We start from the raw sequence: 14,135 nt of genomic DNA, 5'->3' as shown, positions 1-14,135 counted from the left end.
TTTTCTATGTACATTTTGTTGGAAGATTTTCTCCCCGGGTCTCTGCTGAAAAAGGGCTACATAGTCCAGTCGGACATTACCCAGTTAAATGTAAATAAGCAAATAAATAACTATGACCAAATCAAATATATCAAGTCTTGTAGGAACCAACCAGGTTACTGAGTGGAACAAAGCAGTTGATGAAAATATTACAGACTGTGTGCCGAGTTTACTTCAAAATGTGTAAACCTTATCTATATGCCACATAATCATTGTAAAGGAGGTAGTTAAACCTTTATGGTGCAATCATAAATTGAAAACATTCTTCAATAAAAAGTAGGACATTCAGGATATAACCTTATTTCTAATAGAAAAAAATATATCAGTCTTAATGAAGCAACAAAGAATTTAAAAAGTGAGATATTTAAGGTCAAGAGGAATTATGAATTCATATTAGCTAATAGGAAAGATGCTTTATGAACATGCAAACTCATTAAGAAAAATATAACTCTCCCAGATCCATTAAATATCAATAGAAGGCTGGTTAGAACCTTTGTTGAAATGTCCGAAGTATTTAACAATGACATCACAACCCTAGGCACTTCATTATCTGGTAATAGAACTCTTAAGAGGATCATAGAGCTTGAAAGGAGAATGCCCATCTGTACATGAAGAAGATGTTACAAGGCTCTGGCTTGAGTTAAAAAATTATATTCTGTGGGAGCCAGTGAAATTCTTGGTGCCCTGATTGCGGACCCTGTTCACTATTATGAGTTACAGAAGGGGTTTGTCCTAGAGACTGTATCAGCTCTTTTTCAGTACCTATTTTTAAAGAAGGCAATACATAGGATATTACAAATTATAGGCCAATAAGCTGTAATTTTTTCTTATGTAAATGGTTCAAATATTGCACACTTCAACTTTGTATGAGATATAACAAATACTATATAGAGATGGATTATACACAATTTAGATTAATTTCTGGTCATGCTACTTAACCTGTTTAACACATTTTATGATGAAATTTCAGAGAATCTGGAGTAAAGTAACCCATATTTGGCAGTACACTTAGATGTATGCAATACATTATCACACAACTGTGTACTGAGGAAGCTATGCAATCCTGAGGTCAATGTCTGTTAGATACATTTGATAGCATCATGGGTATGGGACAGATAGCAGTAGGTTACAATATTAGTGAAACACTGGCATGGAAATGGGGTGGTGCAGCAACAATACCAAATGGGTCTGTTCTGGGCCCTGCTTTATTAAAAATGCTGTTTTCACTTTTTACAACTTTTACAGAGTTTTGGTTGCCAAAATACACTAATGACTGCAAAACTGGTGCTTTTGTTAAAAATCATGGAGGATATTACAAAGCTAAATAGCTAGTGAAAGAAAATTACTACCTAAGTATTTAATATTAGCCTAAGCTTTAATGTTAAAAAAGTAAAATGGTAACTTCTGTCTGTGTTTATAATGTTAGAATTTTGTTCGATAAACATTCAAAACTGTAAATGGTATAAGAAACCAAGACATAATTACAGGGCAAATATTTTCATTTAAAGAACAAGTTTCAAATATAAAAGTTAAAGGAATGAGGCAGATTGGACTACTATTTAAGGTTATAGAAGGTAAGGGTCCTGTGGTGCTGTATATTTTATACAAGTCAATAGTTAGACCATTTATTGAATGTAACAATGTATGTGCCAGTTTTCAACACATATTGTTTGTCATCTTGAGTCAATACAATGAAAATATACTAAAAGATTAAGAAGCGTGAATATTCTGACTTATACTCAACATTTACAAAAGCTACATTTGTATAGCATAAGTTACAAATTACTTAGAGGTAAGCTCTGTCTTGCCTTCACTTTAGTTGTTGATGAAAACCTAAGATATAATCTTGAGTGTTACTAGAGAAACAGCATCCTAACAGTTCCAGGAGTCCAGTTTTGAAATAAAATTGACCCATACTGGAAAAACGGACTTGTATATTTCTCAAAAAAAATTACACATTTGGAGCAAGTTACCTGCATCCATCTGCAGTGCTGAGTTTGTTTTATGCTATGTTTTAAAGAATGACCAGATGACCACACGAGTATTGTGAAATGCCACTCTGCATTTATGATAAGTCATGGACCTTAATGCAGTCTAAGAAATTATGAAGCTCTTTTTGAATGTCATTGCCTTAGTCTCCCCTTTCTTATACACAGTGGGCATTTCAGCTTGTCACTCTATTTAGATTCTCTTTCCTTCAACATTTTCTGTGGTGCTTTGAAAATAGAAAGTATTCTCCTAATATTACATCATGAGTTAAATCAGGGGTTAGGCCACAGGGTATACCAGTTTCCCATAACTATCTGAATTTCTACTCCAGTAGGGGATGTTCTTTTCTGTCACCATGTACGTATATTGCTTCCACTTTTTGACTGTTACCATTCTTATACTGTAAGGAAAACTAGCTAATGGAGGTTATGCTTCTGGAATCTAGCAGGGCTTGAACCTTCTTTCCCTCTAAGAATGCAATGTATTCTGTTAGCTTATCTGTAATTCAGTGATAAAAGGCTGACTCCTAGCTGTAGTTCTATCTTATGCCTAGGTACTACTTCATTAAAAGCAAACTTTTCAGTTTTCATGTCTGTCAGAAACACAGTCCTCAGTTTTTGTAGCACAGAACTTATTAGAAATGTGACCCATTCTCCTACATTTGTTACACATTAACAAATAACTTACTTTTTCTTTCACAGTCTTACATTCCTTATTGCAGTTTTATCCCTAAAAGCAGATATTTAATTTTAAATATTGTCATTAATTAATAAACATTCTGCTGAAGTTATTAGCGTATCAGGTTTCTTGTAATCACTTGCACTTCTCATTTTCTTATATTACTAGGAAAATCTCTTTAACCTGTCTGCTGATAAACTTATTGTTGCTATCTTCTTCAATCATCAGCTTTAAAATATGCTTTTAGAAATGCATCTGTGTATTTACAAGCTTATCTTAATTAAAAATCCAGTAATGAAACTGTATTGCTTGTACCTCAGGGGTTATACTGGCCCTGATTAAAAATTCTTTCTTACATTTCTCACAGTCCATGAAATCAGTCTGATCCATGCCAATGTATGTTTTCCTTGCCTCTTCTATCAGCTGGGATGACAGGATTCTTGCCCAGTTAGTTAGGCTCCAGTTCTCTGTGATGATGTATCACTGATTTGTTACTAAATAATATTATATGTTATCCTCACTGGCTACTTTGTTCAGAGGCAACAGAGCATTATAGTGGGGAGATATTTTGGCCAACATAATCATTGTAAATGTAGAAGTCTTTGGTAAGTCCCCAGCTGCAATTCCACAATTTTTCCTGTAATTCCTCCATGGTTGTGGAAACCAGTTAACAAAGCTTTGAACACAGCAGTCATTGTGTAATATGGTCAGCACTTGGCAGGAGAGATATTATGAGGAACTGAAAAGCTGTGGGAAGGTAAACCTGACTTTATTAATAAACACAAACTTTTACTCACCATTGCACTTTCTCAAGTATAAAAAGAACATACTCAAAACATAAAATGGATGCTGAAGTTATATGTTTAATCAATAATACATCAAACTTTGCCAAAGATAAATCCTTTCTTAAGTCCTCAATTCAATACATTACTGATAAATTATCTTTGGCTAATCCAACTGCAACAGACTCAAAAGCTGATGAAAGTAAAAAATTACAAAAACAATTCATCCACAGATAAGTTCAGTACCCTACATCCTGCTTTCCTTATGAAAGTATCACAACTCATTACCAAAACTCTCATTCATATTTTAATCTCTCATTGATGTCAGGGATTGCTCCTCCTGCCTTCAAATGTGCTGCAGTCCTACCTCTCCCTAAGGTCTTGACACCAAAAGATATCAAAGACTTCCAGCCAATCTCTTATTGCTGCTCTGTTACATAAATATTTAAAAAAAATTGTAAACTGTTATAAAAGCAGTTACTTAAGCACATTGACAGTTGCGGTCTACAACATGGATTTTACAATGCCTTTAGCACCTCTACTGCTCTATACTATGAAACAAATGGTATTTATTGTAGTATGAATAACCAGACTTATAGCTAGAGCCTCTATTGATATTATGTGAGCACCTGAGATGACCAATCATAGATTATTGCAAAAACTCAGAACGTTCATCTTTGATATTAATACCATAACATTGTTTAAAAACTACCTTTCTGACTGATCTTTCAAATCTCTGCTAACTACCAAGTAAAAAGTAACACCAGGCTCCATTCTCTACGAATGATCCTATCAAATATCTGCTAACCACAAATATTCTACTACTGATGTGGGTGACCATCAAACTCTATTCTCAACTCCTTACTGTTTTGGACCTTCCATTTCTTAACCTCACCCTTTACGCTTACAATACTGTACTCCTAGAAGTCTCATAGAATCTTCTATAGACCTGCAACTTTATCAGTGGTCGCATTCCAACAAGCTGCTACTCAACCCACCTAAATCCATTGTAATACCTTTTGCCACACACACACACACACACACACACACACACACACACACACACACACACACACACACACACACACACACACGCAAAAGGCAGCCAAGATTACCTGTCATACTACTTAAAGACAGTTTAGGTAACACTGTACCAAACATTACCAAATGCAAGTACTTAGTGTTAACTCTCTACCAGTGTTTCTCCCTCTCCTTGTCTCATTTCTTCTCTTTCTCATCCCTGACTGATAACACTACTAATAAATATCTCTATCATCTTAAGCTATATTATATGATTTCTCATCTCCTAACTCCCTCAAGGAGGACAGCAATAGCTGAGACTATCATCTCATCTATGGTCTTTCTTTACTAACTTTACACCCTCCTGGTAGTATCGCAAACCCACCACTGCAGCTTCATTAAACAGCTACATTGGCTACCTGTCAAGTCAACTGTCTACCCTTTAAGATACTAAAACTGGGCTACTCTTCACCCCTCAGAAATAAAATGGCATGCAAGGAACAATTCTTTTCTCAAAGAAGCAATCAGCATAATGATATTACTTTCATTTGACCAGCCTTTAAAAGTAAAACAAGAGAAAAAGCATTTCCTAAGTAGGATCGGCCTCCTAGAGTCATTTGCCTAGTGAAATCAAATCATTATCCACTTTAGAGGACTTCACATATACTCTAAAAAGAGCATCTTATGAAAGAACCAAGTTTTAAATGCTATAGGGATAATGAATTGCTACCTACCAATTTCCCATAAATCTTGATATATTAGTACTCCATCTGTTAATTCCTTATATAAATTGAATGACCTTATCATGTAATTATTATTTAATGCCCATATGACACTTTTGATAATACTGTGACTTAACGTCCTTACTTCTGTCATTTTATGTTGTATGTTTTGTATTATCTCCCCTTTCAGTGTATTTCCTGTGTTCACTGGATCTTTGCTGTTTTATGGAGCTCAGATCATAGCTGAAAAGGGTCAATAGATCAGCCCACCTACCCTATTTAAATTAGTTGGTTCATAGGATGATACTAGGCTATTGGCCTGGAGGCCCTTATAAGCCTAGTCAAGAATTTTGCCCATGTTCCCTTGAAGTCAGCACCTGTTTCTCCTGTCCAGCAGGGTCACAGGTGGGATCCCAGGGGTGTATTTTTCTGCTTCCCATCCAGTCGTCCTGGTTCCTCTTAAAGAGGGCTAGAGAGATACTCTGCTTGACATTTAGAGGGAGTCTATTCCACAGATGGGGGAGTCTTTGGGAACAAATCTATCCCACCAACAAATTCTATTAATGTCACAGACCAGGTTAAGGCCTTGCGGGTGGGTTGCACGAGTGGAGTTTGACTTATGGATACGCAGCAACTCCATCAAGGCTGGGTTATAGATGGGCTTGTATGCCAGACACAGGTCACCTCTGAGCAGTCTGTATGGGACTGAGTAGAGGGACAGGGCTTTTAGCCTATCTGTATAGGATAGGTGTCTGAGACCCTGAATTTTCTTGGTCAGGAACCTCTGTGGTGTCTCCAGCTGCTGCATGTGCTTGGTAAGGTACATGCCGAAGAGGGCATTGTACTCGATAATGGGTCTGATAAGGTAGGAGTACAGGGATGTTATGACCTTCTTGTTCCTGAATGAAATACCCTTATTTATGAGGTGGGTCATGTAGAAAGCCTTCTGTACAATGGAGGAAACATGGTGGGCAAAAGTCAGGTTTCTATCAACCTGGGTGCCAAGTCCCTCACGACTGATTACATCTTTAGTACACTGTTATTAATGTGATAATTAGTGGGTATGACATTTTACCCAAAGGGGATAACGATGCATTTCTTGGCATTCAGTCTGAGGCCATGCTTCTGGAACCAGTCAGTTTAGGTAAGACCCTCTTGGAGGATGTTCACATCACTAAGGGAATTTAAGACAGCATCCAGCTTGGAGTCATCTGCAGACTTGGTCAGCCACAGACCACTGGTTTTGGCTTGCACCTCAGAAAAGTATACCCCATACAGTAGAGGCCCCAAGACCAATCCTTGGGGTATACCGCTTGTTATGGGTCTACTACTAGAGGTGGCATCCCCTATTTTGACTGAGTGGGTTCTATCAGTGAGCCAGTTAGCTACCCATCTGGTAACATCCAGGTTGATGCCCACCTGGGAAAGTTTATCTATTATGCCCATGTGGGGAATAGTTTTGATGGTTTTGGCTAGGTCAAGGTAGGTGTTGTGCACTGCCTTCCCCTCGTCCATGGCTTTGGTGACTATTTTGAAGAAGTCAACCAGGTTTAACAGGCATGATCTCCCTTTGACAAAACCAAACTCTGTGGAGTCAAGAGTTTTGAGCTTGCCAATGTTCTTGTTTATAATGTCCATGAGAATACGTTCCATGGCTTTGCAGATCAGGCTAGTTAGGCTGATGGCAAAAATAACAGCAAAGCAGCAAAGCAACAACAGCAAATACAACAAAGAACAAGGACCAGAAACCCAATGAAGAAAATGTATTCCTCTCTGACGTCTCGGCATACTCTGCCTTCTTGGAGTACAGTTACTTCACATCACACACTTGGTTTAAATACACTGCTAAATAAGCAATTAAGCAATAAAGGCTTAAACTAATACATGCCAATTAAAATTAACATTCATACCCTTTGGAAACAAAGTATCAAACTTTAATATATTCTTTATAAAGAAGCAGTGCATATATATTAAAGTTTGATACTTTGTTTCTAAACGGTATGAATGTTGATTTTAATTGGCATGTATTACTTTAAATACTTTTTAAGTGTTTCATGGTATTAACTGATGACACTATTGTTTAATTGCCTATTTAGTAGTGTATATAAACCAAGTCTGTGATGTGAAGTAACTTGTACTCCAAGAAGATGTGAAGTAACTTGTACTCCAAGAAGGCAGTGTATGCCGAGACGTCAGAGAGGAATACATTTAATTAATTGGGTTCCTGGTCCTTGTTCTTCGTTATATTTGCTGTAGTTAGGTTGATAGGCCTAGTTAGTTAATAAGTAAATAAATCAATGCTACTGTTAGACCAGGTTTAATGTTGATAGTATGTAAACTGCTCTGAAGACTAGGGCACTTAAACATTAGTTAGTGATATAATTTATCATGTGACTAATTTAATGGTGTGATCACTTGTAAGTGTGTTGTTTTTATACTTGTTCAGCATAAGTGCAGCCATGCTTTTAGTACACTAGGGTTTTGCATTCATTTAAGTTCTGCTTCTCCTTGAGACACAAAAGGAAATAGCCCCATTCTTGGAGTAGTTAGGCTATGAAATGGAACCCTTCTCAGAGTAGTTAGGCTATGAAATGGCACCCTTCTTGGAGTAGTTAGGCTATGAAATGGAACCCTTCTCAGAGTAGTCAGGCTATGAAATACCACCCTTCTTGGAATAGTCAGGCTATGAAACAGCATTACCCTTCTGGAGGTAGTTAGGCTATGAAAGAGCATTACCCTTCTCAGACTAATTAGGTTATGAAATAGCACCCTTAGTAGTTAGGCTATGACATGGCACCTCAGAGTAGTTAGGCTATGAAATGGCACCCTTCTTGGAGTAGTTAGACTATGAGATTGCACTCTTCTCAGAGCAGTTAGGCTATGAAATGGCACCCTTCTCGGAGTAGTTAGGTTATGACACAGCACCCTTCTCAGGGTAATTAGGCTATGAAATGGCACTCTTCTTGGAGAAGTTATGTTATGAAAAGCCACCCTTATTGGAATAGTTAGGTTGTGAAGCAGCATTACCCTTCTCAGACTAGTTAGGCAATGAAAAAGCATTATCCTTCTCAGACTATTAAGTTAAGAAATAGCACCTTTCTCTGAGTACTTAGGCTATAAAACAGAATCACCCTTTATGGGTAGTAAGGCTATGAAATGGCACCTTTTTCAGAGTAGTTAAGTTATAAAACAGAATTACCCTTCTCAGAGTAGTTAGGACATGAAACAGCATTACCCTTTTCAGAGTAGTTAGGGCATGAAACAGCATTACCCTTCTCAGAGTAGTTAGGGCATGAAACAGCATTGCCCTTCTCAGAGTAGTTAGGGCATGAAACAGCATTGCCCTTCTCAGAGTAGTTAGGGCATGAAACAGCATTGCCCTTCTCAGAGTAGTTAGGGCATGAAACAGCATTGCCCTTCTCAGAGTAGTTAGAGCATGAAACAGCATTACCCTTCTCAGAGTAGTTAGGGCAGGAACAACATTACCTTTCTCAGAATAGTTAGGGCATGAAACAACATTGCCCTTCTCAGAGAAGTTAGGGCATGAAACAGCATTGCCCTTCTCAGAATAGTTAGGGCATGAAACAGCATTACCCTTCTCAGAGTAGTTAGAGCATGAAACAGCATTACCCTTCTCAGAGTAGTTAGGGCAGGAACAACATTACCTTTCTCAGAATAGTTAGGGCATGAAACAGCATTACCCTTCTCAGAGTAGTTAAGGCATGAAACAGCACTGCCCTTCTCAGAGTAGTTAGAGCATGAAACAGCATTACCCTTCTCAGAGTAGTTAGAGCATGAAACAGCATTACCCTTCTCAGAGTAGTTAAGGCATGAAACAGCACTGCCCTTCTCAGAGTAGTTAGAGCATGAAACAGCATTACCCTTCTCAGAGTAGTTAGAGCATGAAACAGCATTACCCTTCTCAGAGTAGTTAGGGCATGAAACAGCACTGCCCTTCTCAGAGTAGTTAGGGCATGAAACAGCATTACCCTTCTCAGAGTAGTTAGGGCATGAAACAGCATTACCCTTCTCAGAGTAGTTAGGGCATGAAACAGCATTACCCTTCTCAGAGTAGTTAGAGCATGAAACAGCATTACCCTTCTCAGAGTAGTTAGGGCATGAAACAGCATTACCCTTCTCAGAGTAGTTAGGGCATGAAACAGCATTACCCTTCTCAGAGTAGTTAGAGCATGAAACAGCATTACCCTTCTCAGAGTAGTTAGGGCATGAAACAGCATTACCCTTCTCAGAGTAGTTAGGGCATGAAACAGCATTACCCTTCTCAGAGTAGTTAGAGCATGAAACAGCATTACCCTTCTCAGAGTAGTTAGGGCATGAAACAGCATTACCCTTCTCAGAGTAGTTAGGGCAGGAACAACATTACCTTTCTCAGAATAGTTAGGGCATGAAACAGCATTGCCCTTCTCAGAGTAGTTAGGGCATGAAACAGCATTACCCTTCTCAGAGTAGTTAGGGCAGGAACAACATTACCTTTCTCAGAATAGTTAGGACATGAAACAGCATTGCCCTTCTCAGAGTAGTTAGGGCATGAAACAGCATTACCCTTCTCAGAGTAGTTAGGGCATGAAACAGCATTACCCTTCTCAGAGTAGTTAGAGCATGAAACAGCATTACCCTTCTCAGAGTAGTTAGGGCATGAAACAGCATTACCCTTCTCAGAGTAGTTAGAGCATGAAACAGCATTACCCTTCTCAGAGTAGTTAGGGCATGAAACAGCATTACCCTTCTCAGAGTAGTTAGGGCATGAAACAGCATTGCCCTTCTCAGAGTAGTTAGAGCATGAAACAGCATTACCCTTCTCAGAGTAGTTAGGGCATGAAACAGCATTACCCTTCTCAGAGTAGTTAGGGCAGGAACAACATTACCTTTCTCAGAATAGTTAGGGCATGAAACAGCATTGCCCTTCTCAGAGAAGTTAGGGCATGAAACAGCATTGCCCTTCTCAGAATAGTTAGGGCATGAAACAGCATTACCCTTCTCAGAGTAGTTAGGGCATGAAACAGCATTGCCCTTCTCAGAGTAGTTAGGGCAGGAACAACATTACCTTTCTCAGAATAGTTAGGGCATGAAACAGCATTGCCCTTCTCAGAGTAGTTAGGGCATGAAACAGCATTACCCTTCTCAGAGTAGTTAGGGCAGGAACAACATTACCTTTCTCAGAATAGTTAGGGCATGAAACAGCATTGCCCTTCTCAGAGAAGTTAGGCTATGAAGCTGCATGTGGTTTTAATGTGTTGTATACTGGCTCACAGTTAACAGGCCAAATTCACTAAACAAAAAATGTTTTGTTAATTCTCTCAGTGAAGCCCATTTTGCACACCACAGATCTGATGTGCAGATTATTTATACATGGACCTTCCAGCACATAAATCAAAAATTCACACTTGTGCCCCCTTCCATTCACATGTGCCAAAAACCATACCACTGTGCTTATGCTTGCCTGCAGGGCCATGAATTTCAGTTGTTCAGTGATGCAAATGTGGGCACTTTAAGAAACGTGTATATGTAGCATGTGATATCACAGTAACAGTGTTTCCTTCCTTTCCTTTGTTACTCTACAGTTTTGTGCTAACATTTTATCCATTATTAGTTTAGCTGCATAGTAATTTATCATATGTATTCCTTTTTTATCATGAGTTTCTCTTAACAGTTCAGATTGCTGTGTTCATCTAATATTTTGGGTCTTATTTACTTTCTGTAATCTATTTATTTCATCTATCTTAATATGGTTATCCATCTTTTAAACCAAGCAGGTCTTCCCTTAGATTATTTTCTTCTGGACTGAGAGCATCTTCTTTGTTTTCTGTTTCCTGAGATTCTTCTACAGAAGGTTCCAGAACATCATCCTGTGACATATCTTCTTTAGATGCATCCTGCTTCATCTGTTGCTCCTTCATATGAGGACCCACTGGTCCCCACACAGCAATATTACCTGTTTCAGAGTTGCTACTGTTCTCTGCTTCTTCCCTTCATGTGCAACTTCAAGTGGACTTTCATATCAGTCTCCTACAGAAGTCTCCAGAACATCACCCTATAGCATACTCTCTTCAGATACATCCCACTCTACCTAATGTTCCTCTGTCCGGGGACCCAGTGGTCCATTATGTTGTGACAAACTACCTGTGTTGGTGTTTCACTGATGGTCTATCATGTCAATTTCTATTTGTTTAGTTTCTAACTCACTAATTCCCCTCCCCATGGTTTTACATTCCCTCTTTGTGAGCTTATCTTTTGATTGTGAAATTTTCCATATCCTTGAGTCTTTGCCTGCATTTCTCTTCAGAAATCTTTGATGCTGCTCTTTTTGCTTTGATTAATTGCTTTTGTTCATTAAATAAATATTGCACTATATCAAATCTCTTTTTCTTTTCCAAATTCATCAGGGAAATTCAATAGAGCCTACAAGGAGTGATTTTCTGTGTAGGCAGAGTGGCACAGCCCCAACAAGGAAACTGACAGCTGTGTGATCCAGTAAACAGTGCAGAGGAGGGTGCACGAGCATGCGGACATGGAAGTCCTCATAAGGAGGCGAATTTCATGCATATGAGGTCAAATGAGAGTGCTGGAGCAATCCAGCAAGCAGATTTGTAGTTGTGTAGATGCTGCGTTGGTGTCTGAAATGTACATGCAAAATTACTGTGTACAAGAAAGCAAAAATTGAACAGGGGCTGTAAAAGCCCATTTAGAAGGTCAGGGATTGCATATTAGAGACATGTATGTGCAAAACTATGCCATGTATGTGCAAAAAATAATGCAGAATAATAAAAAATAACTTTTTTTAATAGCCATATCACTTTTGCACGATGAGCAAACATGCAATTATGCAAAAAAAAAATTAAAAACTGTAAAATCCAAAAACAAGACATATGTGAGAATAATGCATTATAGGACACTGCAAGCAGTATGTACAATGGTAGATTTCACTGGTTGCTAAGAAGGCAGGCTCTGGAATAGTGAAGTATCCAGGTTGTGTGCACAGATCAGTATGCAAATGAGCTGGGGTTACTAAATAGGAAAAATGGGCTACTGTGTCCGCAGATAAAACTGGTGTAGCCCCTGAACCACAGAAGAGGTAGATGACATCACAAGGGAGTGTGTCACATGTTTAAGTGGATTGGAGCTCAGTGGCGCCTCAGCTAAGCAGGGGGGTGTGACCAGTGCTACAGTGTTTATACTTGTGGTGTGGATTTGTGTACCATGTTGTAGTGCTTAGCAGGGAAGGTAATAGCCTGGGAATGCCAATCATGTATAAATTACTTTTAAGCCCTATTCCACAGACACTGGTCCATTCAAAACCCTCAATGATATACCTAACAGGTGGAATGCATCACAGTTAGCCAATCACACAAGCAGCATCTGTAGCACACCACCATAAAGTATGCATACACCCTACAATCTGATTTTTGCCACATACTCTGCACCATTGGAGTACACACTTGGGAATTTTAACTGACAGAATGCTAGGGGCTGCTGCTGCTGCACTGCTACATTTGTATGTGCTAGAAGCTGAGGGCAGTGCTGATGCTGCTGACAATGGGCCTAGACTGAGAAGGAGAAGAGTGTTCAGGCCCAGGTTAACCTTCCAGTGGCTACATGAGCTGGAGATTTTAGAGCGCTACAGGGTGGACAGGGACATACTACAAGAACTCACTGAGCTTTGCCACCCTCATCTCAGACCCAAAGCCAACAGAGAACAACTGTTTCTCAGTGGAAACAAAGGTATGTTTAGCCCTTAGTATATTAGCTACAGGTACTTTTCAAAGACCAAATGGGGACATGATGTGGGTCTCACAGGCATCTTCATTGAGGGTACTCCGCCAGTTCCTGTCTTCCATGCAAACACATGCCAATGAGCACATTTATTTACTCCACACCCCTGAGGAGAGGGCCAGCAGTATGCTTCTCTTCCACCGTGTAGTACACTACCCTGAGGTACTGGGTGCCATAGACTGCACTCATGTGCACATCAAAGCACTACCCATTCAGGAGGGCAGAGTCTACATCAACCGCAAGGGGTATCACTCCATCAACTGCCAGGTCATGTGCAATGCCCAGGGCATTATCATGAATGTGTGTGCTGGCAACGCTGGCAGTTATCACAACTCCCATATCTGGCATGCATCACAGCTGTACCAGATGTTTGCCAAGGGGGACATCCTATATGGCCATCTACTAGGGGACGCTGGATACGCACTGGAACCATGGATGATGACACCCATCAGAAATGCTGACACACCTACCAGAGAATGCCATAATGAGGTACATGTACAAACTAGGAACATCATAAAGTGTGTGTTTGGGCTGCAAGTCACGGTTCTGATGCCTTACTATATCTGGGGGAGCCCTGCAGTACTCTCCAGCCACATGTGCCCAGATGTTCACAGTATGTGCCATGCTACACAATATGATCCTGCAGAAACAGCTGCGGCAGGAACATCAGACAGAAGGGACACACAGCTCCCCACCAGTGCCATGGTCCCCACAGCCACAGGGGACTCAGAGAAGGAACCCGAAGCCTGTCCCTGTAGGCAGACATAGGCATGCCCAGTATGCCTTGGCCTTGGCAAAGAGGCAACACATAGCACATGCACTGACAACCTAAGGTCCTAGGGACTGACACCTCACTCCAACTCACATACATAGTAAAAATGGTGCCAGCCACACAACACAACCTGTACCTTACCATGTATTGGCTGTGTACTGCGTGAATCTGACAGTCAGCCCTGAAGCACTGTTATCTCAACTGCTACAGGCACAAGGTAGGTCACTCTAGTTTACAACAAATGTATGGGGTACTAGACTATGGTAGCATATGTCTGCACCTGCTGCATGTATGCAAGGAAATAGAGGCTACTGGGCTACCTGCATAGAAATAACAGCTATG

Source organism: Protopterus annectens, chromosome 8.part0 (assembly GCF_019279795.1).
Source record: "Protopterus annectens isolate FY-2018-M chromosome 8.part0, PAN1.0, whole genome shotgun sequence".
NCBI classification, from domain to species: Eukaryota; Metazoa; Chordata; order Ceratodontiformes; family Protopteridae; genus Protopterus; species Protopterus annectens.
Note: the sequence above shows the minus strand (reverse complement) of the source record.